The sequence below is a fragment of the Ictidomys tridecemlineatus genome, unplaced genomic scaffold, assembly GCF_052094955.1.
Source record: "Ictidomys tridecemlineatus isolate mIctTri1 unplaced genomic scaffold, mIctTri1.hap1 Scaffold_88, whole genome shotgun sequence".
NCBI classification, from domain to species: Eukaryota; Metazoa; Chordata; class Mammalia; order Rodentia; family Sciuridae; genus Ictidomys; species Ictidomys tridecemlineatus.
This window is the reverse complement of record NW_027526121.1, coordinates 636,739-649,192: the sequence shown is the minus strand read 5'-3', so window position 1 is coordinate 649,192 and position 12,454 is coordinate 636,739. Positions and strand designations below refer to the sequence as shown.

Here is a 12,454-nt window from a genome sequence, read left to right as displayed (position 1 = left end):
CTGGGGGAGCTCATATATGGCTGCAGCCAGGGTAGAAGGGACTCACCCTTCCAAGTGGGAGACGTGTCTCACCTGGGTTTCGAGAGGAACTCATATACCACTACAGGCAGGGTAGAGGATACTGACACCTCCATAGGAGACCCCTTTCACCTGAGTGTCAGGGGGAGCTCTTATACCGCTGCAGCCAGGGTAGAGGGGACTCACGCATCCAGTCGCGAGACCCCTGTAACCTGAGTGAAGCGGGAGTTCCTATACTGCCACAGCCAGGGGAGGGGGACTTGCCCTTCTGGGTAGGAGATCCCTCCCACCTGGGTGTCTGGGGAGAGCTCCTATACTTCAGCAGCTAAGGTCTCCCTAAAGGCAGGAGACCCCTTCTATCTTGGTGTTGATGTGAGCTAGTATACCACCCCAGGGAGAGTAGAGAAGAGACCCGTCTCACCGGAGTGTCAGGGTAGGGGAGCTAATATAATGCTGCAGCCAGGGTAGTTGGGACTTGCTCCTCCAAGAAGAAGACTACTTCCACCTAGGTGTCTGTGTGTGGGGGGGAGGACTCCCAAACAGCTGCATCCAGGGTAGCAGAAAATCGCCCCTCCAGAAGGGAGACCACTTTCACCTGGTTGTCAGGGGAAGCTTGTAACCAGCCCCAGTCAGGGTAGAGGGGACTCGCCCCTCCAGGCAAGAGACCTCTCCCACCTTGGTATGGGGGGAGTTCATATACCTCTGAAACCAGGGTAGAGGGGATTCTCTCCTCCCAGGTGAAAGACCCCTCCAACCAGGGTGTCTTGGGGAATGCTTATGTCTCTGTAGCCAGGGTAGAGGGGACTCGCCTCTCCAGGCTGGAGACCTCTCCCACCTCCGTGTCTGGGGAGAGCTCCTATACCATAGCTGGGGTAGAGGGGACTCACCCCTAAAAGCAGGAGACCCCCTCCATCCTTGGTATGGGGGGGCTAGTATACCGCTCCAGCCAAGGTAGAGAAGACTCACCCCTCCAGGCAGGAGACCCCTCCCACAAGTATGTCAGGGTAGGGGAGCTCATGTACTGCTGCAGGCAGGGTAGAGGGGACTCGCCTCTCCAGGAGGGACATGCCTCCCAACTGTGTTTGGGGGGAGCTTATATACCGCCTTAGCCAGGGAATAGGGAACTTGCCCCTCCAAGTGGGAGGCACCTCCCACCTGGGTGTCTGGTGGAGCTTGTATATCTCCCCAGCTATGATAGAGGAGACTTGCTGCTTCAGGCTGGAGACCCTTCCCCTCTGTGTATCAGGGGGAGCTCTTATACCACCACAGCCATGGTAGAGGGGACTCGCCCTTCCAGGGGGGAGACCCCTCCCACTACCTGGGTGTTGAGGGAGGAGCTCCTATTCCTCTGCAACCAGGGTGGAGGGAACTCGCCCCTTCAGGAGGGAGACCCCTCCCACCTGGTGTCAGGGGACGCTCTTATATTGTCACAGTCAGGGTAGAAGTGATTCGCCCCTCCAGGTGTGAGACCCCTTATACCTGGGTATCCAGGAGAGCTCCAAAACCACCAAAGGCCGGGTAGAGAGTACTTTACCCTCGAGCCGGGAGACTCCTCAAACCTGGTTGTCATGGGAGCTCCTAAACCACAGCAGCCCAGGCTAGAGGGGATTCGCCCCTCCATGTGGGAGACCCCTCCCACCTGGGTACGCGTGGAAGCTCCTATAACACCATAGCCATGGTAGAGGGGACTCACCCCTCCATGCAGGAGACCCCTCCCACCTGGGTGTCTGGGAGAGCTTGTATCCACTGCAGCCAGTGTAGAGCGGACTTGCCCCTCCAAGTGGAAGACCCATTCCACCTGGGTGTCAGGGGGAGCTCATATACCGCTGCAGCCAGGGTAGAGGAGAGTTGCTCCTCCAGGCCAGAGACCACTCACATCTGGGTGTTGGGGGTCAGGTATAAAGTTGCAGCCAGGGTAGCAGGGACTGGCCCCTCCAGGAGGGAGACCCCTTTCACCTGGTTTTCAGGTGGAGCTCTAATCCTGCCACAGCCAGGGTAGAGCAGACTCTCCCCTCTAGGCAAGAGACCCCTCCCACTTGGGTGTGGGAAGGGGCCACATATAAAGCTGCAGCAAGGGTAGCAGGGACTCGACCCTCAAGGCAGGACACCCCTTTCACCTGGGTGTCTGGGGGAAATCATATAACTCTACAGCCAGGATAGAGGGGACTTGCCTCTCCAGGTGGGAGGACCCTCCCAACTTGGTATCTGAGGGAGCTAGTATGATGCCCCAACCAGGGTAGAGGGGAGACTCGCACCTTCAGGCGGGAGACCCTTCCCACCTGGGTGTCCAGGGGAGCTCATATACCACCGCAGCCAGGGTAGCAGGGACTCGCCCCTCCAGGCAGGAGTCCCTTTCCACCTGGGTATTAAGGGAAACTTCTATACTGCTGCAGGCTGTGTAGAGGGGACTCTAGCTCCAGGCTAGAGACTCCTCACACTTGGTTGTCATGGGAGCTCCTACACTGCAGCAGCCAGGGTACAGTGGACACGCCCCTCCAGGTAGCTGACCCCTCCTATCTGGCTATGAGGGGGCTGCTCTTATACTTCTGCAGACAAGATAGCGGAGACTCGCCTCACTAGGCAGGAGATCTCACAACCTTGTCGTCAGGGGAGCCCATATACAGCTGCGGGCAGGGTAGAGGGGACTTACCACTCCAGGCGGGAGACCCCTCCCACCTGTGTTTCTAGGGGAGCTTGTATACCGCCTTAGCCAGGCATGAGGGGACTTGCCCCTCCAGGCGGGAGACACCTCCCACCTGGATGTCTGGGGGAACCTGTATATGTCTGAAGCCAGGGTAGAGGGGACTCTCTGCTCCAGGAGGAAGACACTTCCCAACTGGGTGTCAGGGGGAGGTCCTATATCACCACAGACAGGGGGTCCTATATCACCACCTCCAGGGGGGAGACCACTCCCATCAGGGTGTATGTGTGGGGGGAGCTTGTATACCACCTTAGCCAGGGTAGAGAGTATTTGCCCCTCCAGGCGGGATACCTCTCTCACCTGTGTGTTGGGGCGAGCTCATATACCACCGCAGCCAGTGTAGAGGGTACTTGCCCCTCCTGGCAGTAGACCCCTCCCACCATGGTGCCAGGGGGAGCTTGCATACAGCCACAGCCAGGGTAGAGGGGACTCCCTCTTCCATGCAGGAGACCACTCCCGCCTGGGTGTCTGTGGGAGCTCATACACTGCCATATCCAGAGAAAGGGGACTAGCTCCTCCAGACAACATAGCTCTCCCACCTAGGTTTCCCAGATTGTATTCTGCCTTAGCCTTGGTAGAGGGGACTTGTCTCTCAGGCGTCAGACCACTCACACCTGGGTGCCCGGTGGGAGGGGTCATATATGGCTGCAGCCAGGGTAGCAGGGAATCACCCCTCCAGTAGGGGAACCCTCCCACCTGTGTGTATTGTGAAGCTCCTATACCTCTGCAGCCAGGGTAGAGGGGACTCGCCCCTCCTGTTGGTAGACCCCTCTAACTTGGGTGTTGGAGGAGAACTTGAATACTGCTGCAGCCAGGGACACCTGGGTGTCCTAAGAACTCTCATATGGCACCAGACAAAATAGAGAGAATTCGCCCCTCCAAGTGAGAGACTGCTCCAACCTGAGTGTAGTGGTGAGCTACTATACCTCCAAAGCCAAGGTAGAGGAGACTCGCCTCTCCAGGCCGAAGACCACTCTGACCTAGGTGTCAGGGGAAAATTGTATACCAACTTAGCCAGGATAGAGAAAACTTGCCCCTCCAGGCGGGAGCCCCTTCTCACCTGGGTGTCAGGGAGAGCACATATACCACCGCAACTCAGTTGAGGGTACTTGTCCCTCCAGGTGGGAGACCCCTCCCACCAGGGTGCCAGGGGAAGCTACTATAAGCCAGCAGCCAAGGTAGAGGAGACTCGCTGCTCCAAGCAAAAGACCCCTCCCACTTGGGAATGGGGGGAACTCATATACTGCCACCACCAGGGTAGAGGGAACTCGCCCCTCTAGGCAGGAGATCCCTCTCTTCTGGGTGTCTGAGGGAGCTCATATACCTTCTGCAGTCAAGGTAGAGGGGCCTCATCCCTCCAGGCGGAAGACCTCTCCCACCTGGGTGTCCTGGATGGGCTCCTATGCGGCTGCAGCCAGGGTAGAAGGGAGTCACCCCTCTTAGCCAGAGACCCCTTTCACCTGTATATCCAGGGGAGCTCCTAAACCGCCGCATGCAGGGTAGAGGGGATGCTACCCTCCAGGCGGCAGACTCCTCATACCTGGTTGTCTCGGTAGCTGCTATACAGCAGAGCCAGGGTAGTGGGGGTTAGCGCCTCCAGGCAGAAGACCCCTCCCACCTAAGGTATTCGGCCTTAGCCAGTGTAGAGGGGACTAGCCCCTCCAGGAAGGAGTCCTCTTGCACATGGGTGTCTGGGAGGGGGGCTCATATATAGCTGCAGCTGGGGTAGAGGCAACTCGCCCCTCTAGGCGGAAGACTCCTCCCACCTGGGTTTCAGGAGGAGTTCTTATATCGACACAACCAGGGTAGAGGGGACTCACCCCTCCAGGCAGGAGACCCCTTCCAACAGGGTTTCAGTAAAAGCTAATATACCACTGCAGCCAGGGTAGAGGGGACTCACCCCTCCAGTCGAGAGATCCCTCTCACTTAGGTGTCAGAGAGAGAGAGAGCTCCTATACAGTCAAAGCCAGGGTAGAGGGTAGTCGCACCTCGAGGCAGAAGCCCCCTCCCACCTAGGTGTTGGGAGGAGGTCATATACTGCTGCAGCCAGGGTAAAGGGGACTTGCCTCTCCAGGCCAGAGACCCCCTTCACCTGGGTGTCGGGGGTGCATAAAACAGACTCAGTGAGGGTAGAGGGGACTCGCCCCTCCACTCGAGAGACCCCTCCCATCTAGGTGTCCAGGAGAGCTCCTATAAAGCTTCAGCCAGGCTAGAGGGGACTTGCCCCTCCAGGCAGGAGACCCCTCCCATATGGGTGTCTGAGGGGCTCCTATATTCCTGCCACCAGGGTAAAGGGGACTCTTTCCTAAAGGCAGGAGGCCACTCCCACTTGGGTGTCTGGGTGGGGGATCCCATGTACCGCTGAAGCCAGGGTTGTGAGGACCCACCTCTCAAGGCAGGAGACCCCTCCCACCTGGGTGTCTTGGGAAGTTGGTATACAACCTTAGCCAGGGTAGAGGGGACTCTCCCCTCTAGGCGGGAGACCCCTCCTACTTGGGTGTCTGAGGGGCTCCTATACCTCTGCCTCCAGGATAGAGGGGGTTTTTCCCTTCAGGCGGGAGACCCCTCCCACCTGGGTGTATGAGTGGGATATACCATATACCGCTGAAGCCAGGGTTGAGGGTACTTGCCCCTCCAGGCAGGAGACACCTCCCACCAGGGTGTCATAGGGATCTCTTATACCTAGCAGCCAGGGTAGACAGGACTCGCCCCTCCAAGTGAAAGATCCCTCCCATCTGCGTTTGGGGGGAGTTTGTATACTGCCTCAGCCAGGATCGAGGGGACTAGCTTCTCCAGGAAGGGTGTCACCCTTCCCACCTGGGTGTCAGTGAAAGCTAGTATACCACCACACCCAGGGAAGAGAGGACTAGCCCCTTCAGGCGGGAGACCCCTCCCATTTGGGTATGGGGGAAGAGCTTTTATGCAGCCAGGGCAGAGGGGACTCGCCCCTTCAGGGAAGAGGCCCCTCCCACCTTGGTGACTGGGAAGCTCATATACCTCCACAGCCAGGATAGGGTGCACTTGCTCCTCAAAGCAGGAGACCCCTCCCACTTGGGTGCCTGGGGGAACTCTTATACCTCTGCAGCCAGGGTAGAGGGGATTCGCCCCTCCAGGTGGGAGACCCTTCCTTTCTGGGTGTCAGAGGGGGCTCTTGTACCCCTGCAGCCAGGGTACAGGAAACTTGCCCTTCCAGGCGGGAGACCCCTCTTACCTGGGTGTCTTCAGGAGCTTGTATACTGTTGCAGTCAAGGTAGAGCGGTCTTGCCCCTCCTGGTAGAAGATCCTTCCCCACTGTGTGTCGTGGTGAGCTCTTATACCGCTGCAGCCCCAATAGAGGAGACTAGCTCCTCCAGGCGTGAGACTTCTCCCACGTTGGTGTCAAGGTGATCTTGTATTCAGCCTTAGCCAGGGTAGAGGGGACTCTAACCTCAAGCAGGGAGACCCCTCTCACCTGTGTGTGGTGGGTGGGCTTGTATACAGCTGTAGCCAGGGTAGCAGGGACTCGCTCCTCCAGGCTGTAGACCCCTTCCAACTGGGTGTTGGGGAGCTAGCATACTGCCCCATGTGGTAGAGAGGACTCACATCTCCAGGCAAGAGACCTCTCCCATCTGGGCATCGCGCAGAGCTCATATACCCCCGCAGCCAGGTAGAGGGTACTTGCCCCTTCAGGCGGGAGACCCCTTCCACCTGGGTGTCTGAGTGAACTCTTATACCCTCTGCAGAGAGGGTAGAGGGGCCTTGCCCCTCCAGGGAGGAAACCCCTCCCACCTAGGTGTCACTGGAATTTTGTATACCACCTTAGCCAGGGTAGAGGTGATTGGCGCCTCCAGGCGGGAGACTCCTTCCCCCATGTGTCCAGCATACTCAGATACCACCACAGCCAGGATAGAGGGTACTTGCCCCTTCATGCGAGAGACCTCTCCATCTAGGTGTCTGGGGGATTTTCTACACCGCTGCAGCAAAAGTAGAGGGGATTCGACTCTCTAGGCAGGAGACCCCTCCATCCTGATGTTGGGGGTAGCTCATATACCACTGCACCCAGAGTAGCAGGGACTCGCCCCTCCAGGTAAGAGACCCCTCCCACCTGGGTGTCAGGGGGAGCTCATATATACCGCTGCAGCCATGGTAGAGGGGACTCGCCCCTCCAGGCGGGAGACCCCTCCCACCTGAGTGTCTAGGGGAGCCCCTACACCATCGCAGGCAGGAGACCCCTTCCATCTGGGTGTCAGGGGGAGCTCATATACTCCTGCAGCCAGGATAGAGGGTACTTGCCCCTCTAGATGGGAGTCATCTCCAACCAGAGTGCCTGGGAGCCCTTATGTGGCACCAGCCAAAGTAGAGGTGACTGGCCCCTCCAGGTGGGAGAGCCCTCCCACTTGGGAGTTGGGGTGAGCTAGAATACTTCCCCAGCCAGGATAGAAGGCCACTCGCCCCTCCAGGCAGGAGAGTCCTCTCACTGGGTGTTGGGGTGCTCATATAGAGGTAGAGGTTACTTGCCCTTCATGTGGGAGACCTCTACCACCTGGCTTGTATACTGCCGCAGCCAGGTTAGAGAGGACTCACCCCTCCATGTGGGAGATGCCTCTCATCTGGGTGTCTGGGGAGCTCATACACAGCTGCAGCCAGGGTAGAGGGGACTCACCACTCTAGGCGGGAGATCCTTCCCATTTGGATGTCAGGGGGAGCTCCTATACTGCTGCTGCCAGGGTACAGCAGACTTCCCCCTCTAGTGGGAAGACCTTCATATACTGCTGCTCCCAGGGTACAGCAGACTTCCCCCTCTAGTGGGAAGACCTTCATATACTGTAGCAGCCAGGGTAGAGGGGACTCGCCCCTCCAGGCAAGACACGCCTCCCACCTGGGTATAGGAGTGGAGATCTTATACAACTGCAGCAGAGTAGAGGAGACTCGCCCCTGATGGCGGGAGACCCATTTCTTCTGGGTTTCCGGGAGTTGTATACAGCCTTAGCCAGGGTGGAGGGAGAAGTGACCATGTGCCCCCCTCCCTCATGCAAGACCACATAGGAAATTCTTTCTAAGGAAAGGTATGTATGGCTAGAGGTGGGAGGAAATGCCAGAGAAAACTGTGTAGGTATCTTTAGAGGACCCTAGGATAGAGAAGCCTTCCCAGGGATGACTTCTGGACAGTGATAAATAGTCCTCTGAGATTAGCAGGAGGCACATGCAGTCATGCTGGGAGAAGGAAATAGTTCCTAGGAGCCCCATCTTCTCACACTGTGCTCTCTCCTACAGCATCTGGACCTTAGCATGTTCTCCCTAAGGAAATTCAACCAGCATGGTCTGCCATGCTTACACATACAATCAGCCTCCTTCAGTGCATTTTACAGGTGAGGTCCTCTTGTGCTTTGGCTCTTGCCAGTGTCCTGGGGGTGACCCTGTGTTAGTCTGACCCTCAGAATGTGGTTACTGCAACCTCAGACAAAGTTTAAACTCTCCTGATGCCCATTCCTCCTGTTCACTCCCAGGACTGGCCTCACTCTTGAACTCTGTACAACCCCAGCTTCTCTCCTGGATTCCTCTGAATGCCCCTCCACTGCTCCTTTCTTGTTTAGGTTTCACAGAGTATCAGCCCACCTCCTGAGGACCCCAAATCTTCTGTCACTGGAGAGCCTATTGCAAGGGTGTCCAGCCTCATTCCGTGCCAGTTGTGCCAAAAGGTGTCCTGTCCTGTGTCTCAGATTGGTGGCATTGACAGAGCATGGGAAGTCATGGCAGGTCAAGTTTGTGTTACCAGGTGCATTGTTTCTGTTAGAAGAGAATCCATCAAACCCAAGCTTATCTCCCTAATGCAATATTGTAGAGAAATTGTGTGAAACTTTGTGTGGATGCAGGCTTATTAGGTATTTAGAAACCAAGACTCATCTGTTCCATCTAATGTCATCACAGATAATGAAAGACTTCTGCCAATGGGCTGTTTTTTACATGTGTTTTTTCCTTTGTTTTAGGTTCCTCACTGCTCCACTAGCAGCTTCCATTTTGATTGGTTTATTTATTCCCTATCATACCACTTTTGTTACCTTTTATATCCTTTTATCTATATTTGAAATTTATTTTTATACTGGTTTCTATATGTTTTACATCAATACCAACATATGCCTGAGTTCTATTACCATATTCCCTCTCCTCCTACCCTCATCTCTTCCTTATTGTTTATGATGCTGTTGTCACAATTATGATGTGCACACTGGAATTTTTGTGTTCATTTCCATTATTGATTCAAACTATGAATTTTTTTATCCTGTTTTTAATTTATAATATAATATGTTAGAAACTAAAATACAAGGATATGTCATTGTTAGGATTTATGTTCAGCTATGTAAGTACCTTTAGCAGAGATATTAATTTCCCAGGTTCTCAAGTTCCCATCTCTTACCCTTCTTAAGTCTTAGGACTCCCCTCAGTATTTCATGCTGGGCAGAACTACAAGAAACACTAATGTGCTCTGCAACTGTCCCATTTGTGGTGGTCAGATCTTCTTTACTGTGACCATTTTATGTGACAGGAACAAGTTATAGGAGGGCAGATTAATTTTTGGCTCATGGCTTCACAGGTCCCCATAAGCTTCTGACTCTATCACAGAAACAGCATGATAGAAAGTCATAGTGGAATATGTAGAAAAATAAAACTAGACCCTATTTCTCACATTGCACAAAAATTAACTCAAAATAAATCAAAGGGCAATGGTGAGCCATGTGCACCAGCAGCAGCAGCAGTCTAGGCCACATGGAGAACAGGGGTGGAGCCTGCCGGGGCACCATAAGGACAGGGCCAAGATCTCTGAGCAGGTGCCATTGCCAATGAATTTTCATTGGCCCCACACTTCTTTGCCAAAGCTTGAATAGTCATGGTGGCCTTGCTCAGGAGAGGCAGCTTGCATGAGCAGGGCATGTCCCCTTCTTAAAGGAGCAGGTCACTGTTGTGCAGGCAGGTGTGCATAATGAAGCTTTGGCACCAGGCCTGTTATCAGCTCCAGGGTTGCCATGGGCAAGGATGGCCCTAGGCACCCGCTGAGAAGCTGGGACCAGGCTTCCTAGCATGAGGGCAACCAGTCTCTGCCGCTGGGAGCTGTGGTGGGAGGGCTTCTGAACATAGGCGGTAAAAGTGGCCCTATAGGCAGATTGGTGTGGGCATCGCTCCAGGCAAGTTAGCAAGCCTAGCTCTGCTTGTTGCCTCATATCTGACTCCTGCTGGGCTTTGGGCTGGCCACACAGGCTTGTCCTACCCCGTGCTTCAGAGCTGAAACCAGTGGGTTAGTGGTGCCATACTAGCCTGAAGGACTGCTGGTGGGCAAAAGGATCCCAAGCCTGTGGGGCACAAGAAAATGTCTGTAGGGCACAGCTATGACCACAAGGCTTGGCCCAGTGGCAGCCTCGCATGACAGGAAACTTCTCTTTGTGGGAGTCACCCAGAAATACTTCAGACTCCTGCTGTGGCTGCCTTCAGAATACGACCTAAAACAATTTCTGGGAAAGTGGAGTTTTTCTCTAGTGAGTGTTAAGACACACCTGTACCATTTCCAATTGTGCCACTATGGGGTGTGGATGGCACTTACCCACCCCAGAAGACTTTCATGATACTCGAGTATATGCTTGAGCACTGCTTGGACAGTGATCTGGAAGTAGATGATGATCTTTACATCAACAGAGATCATCTGAAGAGTTTCCTGAGGAGTTTAAATATCATTGAGTCCCTGCTCTTCAGGCAGACAGGACTGAGCACTACAGAAATGTTTTGGGTCTTGTGAGATATATCAGCTTTTTTTAATGAACATTCTGAACAGAACAAGAAGGGGTACATCTGAGATCTCCAGAACAGTAAGATTCACTAAGCTATCATGCTCACCCTGAACAAAAACCCAAGATACCAGTACAAACTGCACAGCTACATTCTCAGTTGCCAAATTACAGAGCAGAGTTATCACACAATTCAGATCCACTGAGAAATCATCCTAATGAGCAAATACAGCAACACATAGATGTGTAGAGGACCATGCATAGGAATTCCTACTTCCTTCATGAGGTTTCAGTCCTGCCCTCAAGAGAAAGTTCTGCAATGAGAATTTCTGACTGGGAAGAATTTGTGTTTGGCTGTGGACCGTTAGCCACCCTGTACCCCTCCCTCCCAAGAAGAATGGACTCAGCCTAGATGGAAGCCTTGGTTGACATCATCATGTAGGTAGTGGAAATGATCAAGGCCGCCACCAAGACCCGGATATGCATCATGGACTTCAAGGAGATCTGTGTGGCTATCGTCCTGTGGTGAATCCCATGTTTGGGGCAGAGTACATTCTGAACCTACTGCTTGTACACAGGAAGTATAAAGGAAAGATGTCAGTTGCTGTGAGGAGGCATGCAGACCTACAGAATATTTTCAGCAAGATCCAGTTAGTGGAGCATGAGGAACTAGAAACTCAGGAGCTGGCCAACAGAATCAACCAGAAGTCTGGATACCTATTCTTCCTCTCCAATTCCCTGAAGTAGCTTTTTCCCTTCTAGTTCCCTGGATCCAAGGACAAACACAAAGAGGTCAAAGATGAAAATGTCATATACTGGTGCCATTATCTGGACATTTTGACATGTTTGTGAGGTTTCTGGAAAACTTAGGAAAGACATGTCCCACCCCAAGTCAGCACACCAAAGTGGTGGTACTACTTTTTAATTCTGATTCCAACCCTGATAAGGCCAAACTAGTGGAACTGATGAGAAATTATAGCAGGAAGTACCCTAAAGGTGATATGAGGGTTTTGCCTTCATCTTCAGAATTTTAAATTATTCTGGCCCTCAGGGTAAGATCTTCCCATTTCATAATAAATCTTTGCACTTCTTCTGTGAAGTTGACCTGGTGTTTACCATGGAACTCCTGCAACAGTGTTGAGCAAATAGAGTTTGGGGCCAATAAACATATTCCACAATCATCTTTAAACAGTATGATTGAAAGATTATTTATGATGGGAAAGTTCCCAGGGACAACCATTTTTTTCCTTTTACTCAAAAACTGGCTTCTGGAGAAACTATGGGTTTGGCATTACTTGTAATTATAAGGGACATCTTGTCCAAGTGGGTGGCAATTTCCATCCATGGCTGGGGCTGAAGGATGTGGACATTTTCAGTAATGTTCTCCAAGTATGTTTAAAGATGTTAAGAATCCATGAGGTAGGGGTAGTGCATGTCCAACACTCTGTCTTCTATGACTCCAATCTGGATCCCAAACAATACAAAGTGTGCTTGGGGTCCAAAGCATCATCACATGGTTCCATGCAGCAATTAGCTGAAATGTGACTGGAGATAAATGATCCAAGTTACAGTAGCAGCCAGCCTGATGTCCAGCTCTGCTGGACAAAATATTTTTAATTATCTATTTTTAAAAAAATATTTGTAAGATCAGCTTTTGAAGTCCATGCAAGGATATAATTTCTAAGTGTTTTTCTTACATAGGACTCCTTTAAATTGAGATTTGTGAACAAAATTATGATTAGTCTTTGCCTTTGAAAACATCTTCCTTGTGAACATGATGTGGCAAACCAGCTTAATTCTGATTTGAAAGTCTTGGATGAATTTTTTTTTCATTTCCTTCCAGGTCCCTTGTCTACAGTCCTATGGCAAAAACATGAACATTCTCATGAAATATTATTGTAATAAAAAACCAAAACACTGTAAGATTCTGTTTTGCTAACATTGCACAGTTTCTAACTTTTGTCTGTTTTTACAAGTTTTT

The 12,454-nt window shown here is 52.6% G+C and overlaps 1 pseudogene; it reads left to right on the top strand.

Moving 5' to 3' along the window:
* Positions 1 to 9,420: 9,420 nt before the first annotated feature.
* LOC144374778 (chondroitin sulfate synthase 1 pseudogene) lies at positions 9,421 to 12,090 on the top strand (annotated as a pseudogene).
* Positions 12,091 to 12,454: the final 364 nt, after the last annotated feature.